At 39.5% G+C, this 14,695-nt stretch overlaps 1 protein-coding gene across 5 annotated transcripts in view; it reads left to right on the top strand.

Moving 5' to 3' along the window:
• Positions 1-14,695, top strand: part of palld (palladin, cytoskeletal associated protein) — a 68,352-nt gene that overhangs the window by 16,543 nt on the left and 37,114 nt on the right. The window contains exon 1 of one of the 5 annotated variants that reach the window (XM_065956167.1): positions 4,243-4,750. The exons of the other annotated variants lie outside the window; for them this stretch is intronic. The gene's annotated coding sequence lies outside the window, so the exon portion shown is untranslated. Of the gene's footprint in view, positions 1-4,242; positions 4,751-14,695 lie in introns of those variants that run through there. 5 annotated transcript variants of the gene reach the window in all.

Here is a 14,695-nt window from a genome sequence, read left to right as displayed (position 1 = left end):
AGAAGATGATCTCTGTCTGGCTCATGTGTGGCTGATTCAGAACTGAGTCCAGAATTTAGACTATAAATTCAGAGTGTGGAGTCACAGAGTTCAGTCTCTTACTACAGCAGCTTCAGACTGCTGCCTCTATGGCCATTTATCTCCTCTGGTATTATGTTGGCAGTAGTTTTACAGTAATTTCTCGTTATTTTCAGTTCTCAACACAGCAGAATTACAGGGTTATCTGACCTCACTACAGACCTATATACATCTAGTTTGCAAAGTATCTTATCATTGTGTTGCTCAGCATCTTCTCCCTTAAAGTGGTATGCAGCTTTTGGCTGGGTTTAAATCCTGAGTCCACATTTTGAAGCGTAATCAATCAATACATTTTTATTTGTATAGCGTCAACTCATAACAAGTATTATCTTGAGACACTTACACATACAAAAAGCAGGTAAAATACCTTACTCATTGCTATATTACAAAAAGCAGGTAGAAGACCTTACTTATTGCTATGTTACAAAGATCCGGCCTATCCATCATGAGCACTTTAGCAAAGCAGCAAAAGTTACAGTGGTAAGAAAAACTGCCTTATTAAAAGGCAGAAATCTTCGGCCGGATCCCCGGCTCATGACGAAACAGCCTTCACAGGCCTAGACTGCGCCGGGCTTGGAAAGGGATAGGGGGAGATATGGGATAAAATGCAGGAAGAGGGATAGGAAACATGGGGGGGATGTTGTTCAGGCAAGCCGTCCAGCAACGATCCTGTAATGACCAATAGGTATAACACGTGTTGAAGTTGCCCCAAATTATTTCTTCAGCTGGATGCAATGTGAGGGGGTGTAATCATTCTGGGCAAATGCACCATTTTTTCCACTTAAAGGCTCTGATTGGTATTTAATGGCCACATGTGTCCAAACAGCTTTTAGCTTGCATAACACACCAGTTGCTGCTGTAATCCTGCCTCAGTCCTCCAGTATCTGCATGATTGTTAAATAACTGTTACAATGTTTAATCTGAACTAAACATTTTAAACACTGAAGTCACACTACAACACCAAAAAAACTAACTGGGGCATCCATTGGCAAGCAGTTTCCATTAAATAAAATAAAAATAAAAATAAAATAAAATGACTTTGTCTTTGATGAGATTAACATAACAGATGTTTCTGGGTTAGAGAAATCACAATCTACTTTCAAAGAAAATAGAGGGATCCTTACTCTAATGTTGTATGACATTTACAATAACAATTTGAGCTTCTAAACAGGAATGATATGATTGGACACACTTTGATTGGGGACATTGGCATGCAAGGATTACTTTGCATCCATTGAAATCATGACCTGGCTGACATTTAAATCAGTATACTAGAGAAAATCCCATTCTTACGTTTGAGTCATTTAGAGCCCCTAATATGCAAAGTTCTCAGGTTGGAAAGTATTTCAGACTGGCTTAGAAAAGAAAATATTTACTGACATTGATGTTGATGTGCAATGCTTACCCGCACAACAGGAAAGGTGGTCTGGTTATCATGCAAGCAGATATTTTGTTGGTTGTGTGTTTGCATCTTTGTGGAAATGATTTTGAGTGGTTGACTGAAAGGGGGGATCATGCATTTCTTTGCTGGTGTATTTACTTGTCTGGGCCTACAGATGGCCAGAAGTGGGCTGCTTTGTTTGTCTAAAAATCTGAAATATCACCTGGCTTGTTAACAGGACGTCAGCTTCAAAGAAACTAGAATATGATCAAAAAACATGTGACCACAGATGTTTTCTCTGCGGTTCAGCAGCAATTGCATTAACCCAGTCTAATTGTTGTTCCCAGAAAGCTATGATACATACCTAAAATGAGCGCTGACACAGGCTGTTCTGTGGTTTGTCCCCAGCAGTAATTACTCAGTGGCAGGAAGATCGATGATTGTGGTTTGGAAGAAGTTAAACATGTGTAAATTGATTACATTTTTAGGCACAACATCCATTTAAAGTGTGAGTATATATACTGCAGATTGCATGTTTTAGGAAAGATTTTTGTTTAATTAAGCTCATCATTCCTCCAGAATAAAAATACTCCATCCAATACCAGGCACAATTATACATATTCTTACCCACTGGTTGGTCAAACTTTGCTCTAAGCCTTTAGGGCATCTGATCTTGTTTTTCAGCTGTCCTCTTCGTGTTGCTGTTTAAATATGTGGCCTCATTGATTTTATATGTCTGATATGTTTAATTTAGGGCTCTTCTGGATGTTCCTTTTGTTGGTTTCATGCTGGATTTATTTGACAGTTTGGGAGGATATATTGCGCTTACAGTATGACATCATGAGAGGACATAGGCTCTGTTTTTGTTAGTGTCATTTGGTCTCCTTGGAGTGAAAACAAAGGTTGTCCTGACAACATGCTCTCATTTTTTGTTGATGTCAACTGACCCTTGAAAGACCTTTTTTTGAACTGAGAGATATTATAATGTGGAAGTGGGTGTTTGATTAAATACACATGAATGTTTGGTTGTTTGTGGTGGGAAAAAAACTGCATCTGTGTAGGAGTGTGTGTGTGTGTGTGTGTGTGTGTGTGTGTGTGTGTGTGTGTGTGTGTGTGCTGTCTGAGTCCATGTGCACCTGTTTTATGATAATAAACTCAGCATGTTGCTTGGAGAGAGGAATCTCTTTATATTTGTTGACTCATATTTTTGGAAAGCTGCTTCCATCTGCATATGTCCCAGATTTTTGTTTTTTTAATTCTTCTCCCCAGGAGGTCGTCGATGAAAAAAAAGCAGCGAGGACTGTTGGTCAGTCATTCAGTCATTAATGGGAACATCCAGAAACTATAAAAGTCCTTCCTCTTGTTAACCAATGTTTTATAGTTACTTAAGGGAAGTACAGTGCTTTTCATGATGGTATCACTTTAAATGGGAAATGCTTAATAAAATAACTCAATAGTTAAAGCATGTGCAACTGTATTAGTTCTTTTTTAGATCCTGAGTTACCAAGCTGCAACCTTCAGTTTTGAAAAAGCCAATGCAAACTGCAAATCTGCAGTTCCCAGAGTGACCACTTGAAGTTGTCTCCAAAAGCCAAAGAATCCACATTAATTCTCATATTAAAATATACTTTTTATAAGCACATATAAACATGTTTACTGCCTGGTTCAAAAACAGCTAATTTCTTAATTCATAGAAAAATACAGAGGTTGAATTGTTATAATATCTCATGCGTTTGGAATATGTTAGGTAGATGTCGATCTAGATGGGCGTATTTCAGCAACCAAGATGTTTATTCATCCCTGACTGAGTTTCCCCCTTTATCCTGCTTCCTGATTAGCCAGAAGATTAGCATTATCAATATGGTGACATCACTGAGATAAGTACATGTTTTCTGCAGCTCATGACTTGACACACTGACAGAGGACCTAGTAACAAGCACCACAAATAATCCCATCTGCTCTGTCCCAGCGGGCTCCTAGTCTTTTTTTTATTGAACGGGACTAAAATATCCCGAGCTCTGTGTCTGTTAAAGCCTGAAGGGAGCCCCAGCAGAGAGACAAACACACCACACCCTTTCATTCTGCTGTGCACCGTGTATTAAACATCCACTCTCTGGCTCTAAACAACCCACAAATACTAGAATTAGATCTGCTGACCAAGATGAATTCAACATGTGGAGTGTTTGTGATTATTCTATGGTCTCAAGTTGTGTGTGTGTGTGTGTGTGTGTGTGTGTGTGTGTGTGTGTGTGTGTGTGTGTGTGTGTGTGTGTGTGTGTGTGTGTGTGTGTGTGTGTGTGTGTGTGTGTGTGTGTGCGTAACCAGTCCCAGTAGCCGAGGCCATTTGTCTTCTAGCTGCCAGGTGCTGCCAACTCAAAGCGATCTATTTAGATCCTGACTTTACCATGCTATTTTGGTTCAGGCCTAACTGGGCTTTTTAAGTGGCCTGCTCAGTTCTGGCATGTAAGATTTATCAAGCGAGGGCCAGATATGTAATGCCCTCTCTTTTTGTGCCCCCCTTTAGTCAACATCATAGCACTGTCCTGTTTAATTTTCATGAATCCCCCCCCCCCCTTCCTGCAGTCACAAATCAGAACTCTGGAGGTTTCCATCGCCACTGGGTCGATTGGCAGAAGCCCAGAGTTCGCTGTGGTGCTTTTGATGGTCAGCAGACTGTGGCCTGGATTTGTATAGGAGCTGCAAATTTGTGTTGTTTGTTTGGTAGACAGATTTTACAAAGAAGAGTGAGAAAATCCATGAGACAAAATGTTTTAGAACCAATCAAACTAGAGGATGTTTACATGTTTAAGCTGACCAGTGATAATCAATCAATCAATCAATCAATCATTATTTGTATAGTGCCATAAAAAGAAGTATCTGACTCTTGAAAGCATGGTTATGGTTTATCCTTGTTTTGAGGGGGAGAAAAACAATTCAACCACTGGAATCAAGTGAATGCTTTCAGCGTGGGAAGCAAATGAAGCAGTTTTTTGTCTTTTAAATGAGTCTTAAATGTATAATTTCTCTTTCTGTCTTGTGTGGAATTTGGCAGTTTGGGGGCCGCTCCCTCCCTCTCAACCCCACTGCTCAGTCCAAGCATTGTGTGTGTGTGTGTGTGTGTGTGTGTGTGTCTGTCTGACTCTGTGACTCAGAGTGGCAGTCCTGGTGTGAGAGTGTCAGCCGCTCAGTGTGTGTCATGCTGTCAGGAGGAGAAGCTCAGCGTGCAATCTCTGATCAAGGAAATCTTTACTGACTTTGGTTTTAGCTAAGAGGGAGCTGCAGGAGGCTGAGGTAAGAAACGCTCTGAGGAACTGTCTACATGGGGGAAGTCATTGTCTGATTAAAGTCAAACTTAAGTGTTAAATAGTCTGTTGTTTTAACAATGCAGTGATGTTTAAAAGGAGATTAAGGGCACTCTCTGGATGGATGACCAATAATGTTGTTGACATCTTTTTGAACTCTAATGGTTTAACTTGTTAACCTTTTTTTTTGTTCTTTGGATAATTATGTTTCTCTGCTAATAATTAGCTGATGGACTGACCAAGCATGATCACCGTTAATGAATAATGAACATATTAATCATTTACACAGTTTTCTGTAAACATAAAACCTCTCTAGGCCCTTTGACAACCAACACTAAAATATTTTGTGTGTGTGTGCATGCATGCGTGTGTGCAAGCATGTAGGGGCATCCCTGTTAGTGTCGAGATGCTTGCATTTGTAGCTCAGCTGCTCTATATGTCTGTCACTATTTTAAGTGGGTCTGTGTTCTGTCTCTCTCTCTTTCTCTCTCTCTCAAACACACAGACACACACACTTGCATGTTTCATTTAAATCATCTATCCTGGACTATAGGTGATAAAGTTGGGTTTTTTATGATTCAAACGGCAAAGAGCTTTCCAAAGGAGAACTAAATACTAAAATATTCCCACTAACCAAAGCATTCATGCTCATGATGATTTATCCTGAACACTTGCCTCCTCGTCTCACTGACACTAAGCTCTGCTCTCCTTTGATGCATCACTAAACATTGTCTGTTGATGGTTAACATTAAGGGGTCTTTACAGTGGCCTTGCCCCCCTCCTCCTTGGGTTAAATTCTTTGGTGAAACATCTCCTCCAATGCTTCCGGTCAGAGCCATGACTGTCATCTGCAGCTGTCCGCTGTCCGGAATATTCCACTGACCTCTGACCTGTGATCCTGTCTCCCCACATTAACAGAGCTCCATCATCAGATGGCGCCTGCTGCCTTATTGAGCTGGATTCCTGCATGTATCATCTTCAATCAAAACAGTTGTGGTTGCATGTGTTTATAAGCATGTAGCAGAGCACTTATACTAAAGCTATGTTACAAAAGTGGAATGTAAATATTTCCTGTTCTCTTGACGACAACATTTAAACAAACTGAGGCAATTTTATAGAATTTGTACATCTTCAAACAAATGCTTCTTCAGAAATACTCAAGTTTCTGAACAATTGTTGAACAATTGTTGAACATCTGAACATTGTTATTAGAGCTACAGCTTTTTACGTCATTTAAATGTTTACTTTTTTTAAACTGACCATACTGATATTTAGACTTTTAAATACAGTCTAATAAACCACTGCCAGTATTTGCTACGCAACATGTAGTCAAACGGATCGACTTATGGAGTGTATCAGACAATTATTTGGCCATTTGAGGGCAAAACTGCACATCAAGATTTAAATCACACAACTGTTTATATAATTGTTAAATCAAATAAATGTTATAAGTTAAAATTGCATATTTAAGGGCGCTGGTTTGAACAACAGTGCTTTGCCAAACATAATTTGTAAGCCAGATCTTTCTTTTTTTAGGCTGTTTAACGTCATGATTTATATCTCTTACATTTCTTCATTTTTTATCCCTGTGTCTTTGAAACCCTTTGTGATTAAATGTTTCCAAAGTGTCTCACTTACTTACTTGCAGTTGTTTATACATACTAGGGGTGTGCCTCTCTCCCTTAGAAGAAGATTCTGATAAGATTCTCTAAGGCTATGATCCGATTCAGGACAATTAATTAAAATATGGAATGATTCGGTGGGATTCGATTTGGTACGATGCGATACAATCCGATACAAATTGATAGGCTTGTTTAATCCTGTGAAATTAATATTCAGATTAGTTTATATTTACACCCCTTTTACTGAGTAACTTACCATTTGTATTGTTCAGCATATTTTATTGAGACATGATGACAGATTCAGAACATTCAATGTCAACAACACAGACATTTATTTACAAAATGTTTTCAACAATGCTTAAACCTACCCATATTAGATGCTGTGATCGTCCTGATCTGAATCAGGACAGATGTAAATCCTCTGAAGTATAGGGGACTTCACAACTGAAACTGTAGAAAATAAAATGTGCACTTATACATTACTTTTGAGACTGTAGGATGACATTAAAACTAAATGCCATTATGATTCATCCCCTACTTATAGAAATGTTTTTCTTTTTTTAAATGGGGTGCCGGTGGTGTAGTGGTTGATGCGCTTTACCAATGTACGGAGGCTGTGCTCTTCCTGGCGGGTGGTGGCCAGGGTTCGAATCTGGCCAGTGGCCTGCATGTGCCTCTCTCTCTCTTTCCCCGATGTCAGACTTTTCCCCTGTCCTAATAATTATTTTTGGCATGCTTAATTGTTTCCCTTGAAATGATGGGAATTATTCTTCGCCGGTAAACGTTGTATTCAGTGGTGCCAATATTTGGACTTCTGCATACCTGGAGAGGTTGACGATGCATTATGTGGTATTATGGAAAATGACTGAACCAAAGGGGTGGCTGTGGTTGAAATGTTGCAGCTTTAGTGAGTTTGTGCCTTTAAACCTTTCCCTGAGCCTCGCAGAGCTGCAGTCAGTGTTGGTTTCAGTCAGCTGGCGTGGGAAAGAGGCAACCCAATATGCTTTCCATCTTGTGTTTGGATGAATTAGGATTTTTTTTTTCTGTCCTGGATAATAAAACTAACATCGCTGCTCGCTTTAAAGTTTGGGCAGTTTCAGTTGACCTCTATTGTAGTTTGTAATTAGGGATAAAGACAGCCTTGGTGCCGCTCTTCTTGTCCAGTTGCACTCTGGTTGCCTTCTGTGGTCAGCAGCCTTGAAACTGAACAGCATGAGCAAACTGAGGAGTTAAAACAAAGACACACATGGGTCAGGAAGTTTACATCTTGTCTACCCATTTGTTATAGGCCATGCTGAATTTTTAATTGACCTGTGGGTGTGTTTTTTTTCCATCTTGTCACTCCGACATCCTCTCAAGGTCATTTTTTTTGTGATTGAACCCTCCTTCTCTCTTTTTCTCTTTGCTCTGGCCGCTTCTCGTTTGGGTTTGTGGTGAAACTGAGCCTTGCTTCACGAAATTTTCCATCAACAGCAGCAAATAACAACAGGGTCAGATGAGGAGACGCACTCCGGAGGCCCAGGCAAACAGGCATCGGTTCATCCTCTCTTCTTCTCCTGATTGTGAATAGGTCAGTGTAGGTAGGGAGCCCCATAAAACAAAACCAAAGCCCTCCTTCTGATGATATTGCATGCATCATCTGGCTTCAATTGTCTTAACTGAGCTGTGCAAATTGCTCCCTCTCATGCTATCTTTATTCAGAGAGCTGGTGACAAGCTGGTTGATTGTGAGGGTAGGATGTTTAGTCACCTTCTTGGCTGCAAGCCTTTTGGGCGGGAGATGAATGAAGAGCCGAGGCGTTACCTAGAATTGAAGTTAAGCTTTTTAGCATGCATGCTCTGCATAGTTGTGCTTTATACTGGTATTGTATTAAAAGGAAATGGGTGGTAAGGCTGCTTTCTGCCAAGAAATGTGTTCCTTCACTCAATATTTCTCAGAGTGTGGAGTGACTGCTTTTCTAACACACCCTGCTTCCCTTCCAAATGAGACTACTGATGATTTAAGTGTTGCTAACTCTTTTCAGTAACTATTCTTTGTCAAACAGAGAAAAAAATGTAGTCCCTAGTTGCAGGGTTTACAGGTCTAGCCCTGGCTAGCCCCCTAGGTAATAAAGCCAGCCCAAAAACCCAAAACTAAAACACCCTATTTTTTTAAACAGAGGAGCTATCAAAGACAACAATGTGATCTGAATTAATGCAAACTAAATTGATGATTGAATCACTATTTATTGTTACTTCAGCATCTTTTACACTATTCACCACTGCACTGTTTCATATTTAGTCATGTTTATATTAGTCTTTTCTTATTATGTTTATTGTTGATATTTAATGTTGTACCTGTACATAAGAGAGCACAGTTCACCAAAGTTAAAATCCTTGTGTGTGTAAACATACCTGGACAATAAATCTGATTCTGATTGTTTTACTTTGTTGAACTGTTAAAAGGAAAAACATGTCACCACAAAATAAAATGTTTTACTTGTCCAAGGGACCACAGACTTGGCTCTTGGGTTAACAATCATGAAAGGAAGTCTTTATCATCCATGCAGGTGTCTTTCTTTGACAGTTTGCGGTGGGGAGAAATATACACATTTGTGATTATCAACACAGATATCTTAGCTCTTCTGTACATTTCACTTAATGGGCTTTGCAAAATTATGTTAACACACCAAACAAAATATATAACTCAAGCAAATACACAAATAAAATCCAATTAAACAGTAAAAGGAGATTGCAAAAGAGCCTTGTATGGACAGAGTTCTGTGTGTCAATATTAAGTAAAATCATATATAATAATATATCATGGCAGCAGTGTATCTGGTCACTTTTTATTAAATGACTCAGACATAGGCAATTGCTTTGAAAATGAGAAGACAAAATACAGTGGAGTAGTGTTTTAAGTTTCTCTGGACTGTACGTGACTCAACAAAGTCCTGCCCCCCCCCACCCCACCCCTGGAGTAAATAGTCCTGCTGTTTGCGCCTCGAGTCCCATGTTCATCACATTCCACAGAAATCGAGAGAGGATTAAATAAACATTACCGTCTGTCTCTAAATGAGTACACTCAGTAATTATACTTAATGGTAGATCATTAAGGTTGAATAATACAGGCTTTTATTGTTGTGCTTGCTTGCTGGCAATGGTTTGTGCTTCCAGTTCAGAAGAGTCTTGTGCTCTGTGCTTCATCAAACTGTGCCCAAAAAAAATCTTTATTTCCATTCCTTTACATGTACACACAGAAGATAGTCTGTATGTAAATTCACCTAGAAGTCCCTAGTCAACCTCTGTGGCAAAAGCAGAACGGAGAACTATTTATAGACCTTTAATTTAAACAAGACCACTGGTGATTGCTTGAATTACAACTCTAATTTTTGTTTTTGCTTCACTTGTTGCTGTGTGGAAATGCCCCATTTTCTTCTCACGGGACAGATTCAGGCCGTCCTGTGGAAAACATATCCCCCTGCTTTATGCTGGACTTACATTACCTCCAACAGCTTCAACATCCTCCATCAATACTTCAATGATGTCGTGTGTTACAAACACCCTCTTTTCTCTCTGTGTGTTTAAATGCTGCTGAAAAATGTCCATTTCACTGTCCTTTATTTAAATGGACTTTTAATGTGTATTCCACATTAAACTTAGAGCATATGGCCTCAAGATTCACAGTGACCATTTTGATTAATGCCCTGAGTGACTTAAAAGAAAAGAAGTGAGGTTTAAGCCACAAAAGAAACCTGAGTTCCCAAAGCAAATCCCCGGCAGACATGGCAGTCAACCAGACAAGTTGACTTTAATCCAGAAAATGGATTTCCAAACCACACAAACATATTGGTTTGCTCAAACAATCAGCTTTTCATACATTATCTGCAGCTGCTGTCAGTGTTGTATCAAAGAGTTTGGACTGTTTCATATAACAAGGTCCTGTTACACAGGATGCATGTGCTGGCCCATCCTCTCTCTGTCTGGATCAAGTGTTTGATTCAAAGATAGCTGCTGGGATGATGGAAGTGTGGCAGACGAGTTTTTGGCCTTTGTTGCCTCAAGGGTTGAAACACCAGAGGATAAGGCCTCCCTGCTCGTGCCTTGAACAACTCTTCATAAGTGTCATGTCACAATCTGTTTCCTATCATTTAACACATTTGTGTCTGGCCCTTTAACACAGTAAGTGAAGTTTCCTTTGTTTCACACTGTCGAATTATGAGACAGAGGAAGTACTCTGAATAGGCTATTGTACTATCAGTACAGGCAATCGACTCAAGCTGCACTGTAAAAGAGCCTGGACATTTCTTATTCTCCTCAATCACATGGCAAATGCAACCTCTCAGACGTTGATCTTTTACAGTATATTTCTGCAAAATTTTCCATCCCTTCCTCAGCTCTGTCATTGGCCTGCGCCAACACTACACACTCATTTGTTAGCCCCACCACCATCCCAGCATCCTCAGCCAGGCACTGGCTTATTATCTAATCCCCTTTCCAAATATCTGCATGCAAAGCAATTCTGCAAGGTTGTTGACATCGAAGCGTAGATGTCACTTGTTGGTGAAAGTCTGATTTGTTTTGAACGAAGATGTTGGCAGCATGGGAGTCTAACACTGTCTTTGAGAAAGATCAATGACGTGCAGTTTGTAAGACATGTTTCAGTGACATTTTAAGAGGAGGTACCACTAACAGTTTAAAAACACAAAATCACAAGCTTATCTGGAAAACAGACACTAACAATTACAACTGCAAAGAAGTAAAGAAAAAACTCAGGACTTAATATCTGCTCTGATTTTGAGTGAGTCTGCAGCAAGTTTTCTAAATGCTGATAGATGTTGTGTAAATTATGATGCTTGTCTTACTGACTTGTGCTTTGCATAGTTTCATCTTTTTTCTTTGATACAGCATCCTCAGGGCCACCGTAGTTTGGGTGCTGCTCCACCTGTCACTGCTCCTGATGAATTGCTCGATGTGATCCAACTCGACAATGACAGAGCGTATAATTCTTCCTGTCTGACCTCGTCTGACTCATGCTCATTCACCTCCTGTTCAGTTGCCATTCTCATATTCACTTTCCCTGTCTGAGTGTGTCTGCACCCACTCTGTGAGGTGTGAATCCTAAAGAATGAAGTGTTGTCTGGATGTTTTTTGGCTGATGGATTGCTTTCTGGAACACGAGTTAGCTCGCTGTTTGACTGACACTCACGAGTGTTTAAAATCCTGTAATGGCCCATTCAGCAGGATGTTGGGAATTTTAATAGAACTCATTGAGATAGCTGCATGTCCTCAGGTCAGCGCTCTGGGTGAGCGGAGCAGCTGTTCTTCCAGCATTTGGGGGAATTCCTGCCCCTCCTCCTGTTAATGAAGAGGTCAGGAGGTGAACAAGACTTCAGTATATATGCAGTGTCTTTGAATAGAATGACACTGTGAGGGCTGTACAGTGTCAACCCATTCTCACTCTTTAGTTGTCAAATTTTGCATCATTGTCAGGGTCCCAACACTTCAAATTTAGTTGTGCAAGAACCCTGTTTTTTTTGTTGATTTTCTGGACACTATTCTCCAGTTTACTGTTTTTATAGTAGACAGAAGTCTGGTAAAGTGGTAGTCAGGGGCAATGGATGGATAAAAGAAAAAGGAATTTCATCTTGCAGACAAGGGTTTTATTCCCATGTGAAATATACATAGATAGTCACTGTTGACTTATTTTATTGTTTTTATTATTATTATTTTTGCCATATAAATGGTGTATTATTTATGTTACGTTATACATCACTGGCATACCAACATTAGTACTGCTCTAAACACAAAGTCTGATCTCTTTACTTAACCAAGCCAAGTAGTTTGAAGACTAAACACAACAAACACTCTGCAATATTAACCAAATTATCCACTGCACTTCAGAAACTGGTCGAAAGAAATGGTTTTGGTTATCCACGTGGAGAGTTGTCGACTTGTAACTTAAAATGTCATCATAAATGGGAAGAATCAATGGGGGCCCTTTTTGCTACATTTGTACTCATTTTGAAAGCATTTGTATTTATATTAGTTGTTTAGTTTTTCCTTTGTCTGTTTTGTTTTTCGCATATTTCCAATATGGATGACTGGAATTTCCTTGATATGTGTTTTAGTTAGATTTATTTATAGTTATTTGTAGCCCTCCTTCCCCAGTGTATTTATGTGTGTAGGTGTGTGTGTGTGTGTGAGTGCGCGCATGCAGGTGTGTGTGTCTTTAGGTTGGGTTATGGGTTTTGATTTTTGTTTGGTTTGTATATTGTAAATATGTCAATGAGACAAAAAGTCTTAAATAACATGTGAAAACAGGTTTTACTCTACAATGTTGTTAATTTATTGGTGCTACCTTGATGGCTTTATTTTATAACTCGAACCAGATGTTGCATACTTATTATTGCTTACATGTGGAGCCCCAAATGTGCCAAACTGACACTGGTACGTAGATGGATATTTTGAATTTTAGGACCACAGACCCCTTGGGAACTTGGTGACAGTTTGAAGTCGGGGGAGTGTGGTATATTAATTTGATGTGTCATAATGCACTTTCAATAGACGAGATACATTAACACTGGTAAGAGCAAAAGAATCCCATTAATCAAGACCTGAATTTGATGTGGTGAAACAGTGCTGGAGGACTCTCCTTTAATCATAACCGTGTGAAGAGAGATGAGACAGAAGGAGTGGGTTGTGTTGTAGACTCTCTCAACCCTCCCGGGTCTCTGACCGGGGAACAAAGCTGAAATTAGCAGACCTCAGGGTACATGTCCCAGGCGCCTGCCCAGACACACACACACACCTCTGATTGGAAGGAGGGAAAGGGTGTATCTGCTTCCCGTAACACAGCGTCTCGTCAGTGCTTCAGGCTGGCTGATGTTTGACAGATATGGAAACCCAGACGTGCCCCCAGGGTGTGTGAATGTGTGAATGAGTAGTTATTGATGTAAGTGAGGTTAGCAGGCCTCCATCATATTCGGCAAAGGTATGTTTAACAGTTTTGGATCATGCTTGTTTAATAAGATTTTATTGACTTATATTTCTGCAATGATTCCTGTTGCATGCGGTCCATAATTTCAGGCCTCACCTTTACTAGAATATTCATGTCTTTTGGCAAGAGGTGAAATAAATACTTAGTTTAAAAAAAAGGTGAAATTAAATGACTCGGAATTAAGATCCCCTTTTCAATAAAGCTCTGTATCTCTGAGTGCAGGAATCATACAGTTCTTTTTGGGAGAAATGTTTTCTCTAGCACTAGTCAGACTTTTTTTTAATACTGTTAAGGAGTTTTATTACTGAGTTTTTAACTTGAACAGTACAAATCGCTGTATGACGTACAGAATACAAAATATAAAGCCAACCATCCCTACCCAAACCCTCTTATCTCCCCGACCCACCACCCAAAACCACCCCCAGTCCCACCACAATGCAATGCTTTTAACAACAATGATAGCATAATGTACTGTCTACATTTACACATATACATACATAATCCACATACAGTTAGTGAACACAAATAATCCAGGCATTTGCAGCTGCTCCTATTAAACCCCATAATCAAAAAGAGTGCTATGTGTCATTCCAATTTGTTATCCCAGTAACAGTAGTGAAATAGGCTATGAATGGAAACCACATTTTACTGGACTCAGCCTTTTCCCCCCTCATGGTGCTTTTAATCTTTTCTAGTTTTAGATTGAACATGACTTCCTTCATCCACCTGGCATGGGAAGGAGGCTTAGGATCTTTCCAATGAAACAGTATCAGACGACGTGCTAGCTAGCAGGTGAAGGCGATAACATTACAAAGATTTCCTGACCAAATAGCATTTTCTGCTTTTAGTTAAGGTTTATTACATAAAGTCAGAATTATAAACGTAAAGAGAAGTAATATAGTTGTACACAGAAATATCCAAAACTAACCCCATCTCAACCAAGCAGCAGTGACCTAAGAAGTGTATCTACTTAAAGAATATGAAAATACATTGTATGTTATTTCACATTTCTTCTGATAATGTCAGCCATGCAGTTGTTTTTTTTACTGAGCTTATTGCGATTGCTAAAGCGTTCTACATTAGTACCAGTTTGAACAATTTAAGGCTTCAAGGGGATCTTCTTGTTGTCTTTGTTGTGTGTCTCTGGGTACTTGATTCACAAATCCAACTGTCATGATTGTTTGACTATTCAAATGATTACTGGCTTCGTGCGGTGCTGCATACCAGTTTCTCTAATTGCCACAACATGTTTCAGTCAAAAACCCTTTTTTTTAGAACTTGGTTCGTACAGTAGATGTAGAATAGCTACAAGCAAAAATGAAATATAGAGGAGC

Source organism: Labrus bergylta, chromosome 6 (genome assembly GCF_963930695.1).
Source record: "Labrus bergylta chromosome 6, fLabBer1.1, whole genome shotgun sequence".
Lineage (NCBI taxonomy): Eukaryota > Metazoa > Chordata > Actinopteri > Labriformes > Labridae > Labrus > Labrus bergylta.
This window is presented reverse-complemented; position numbering and strand designations above follow the sequence as displayed.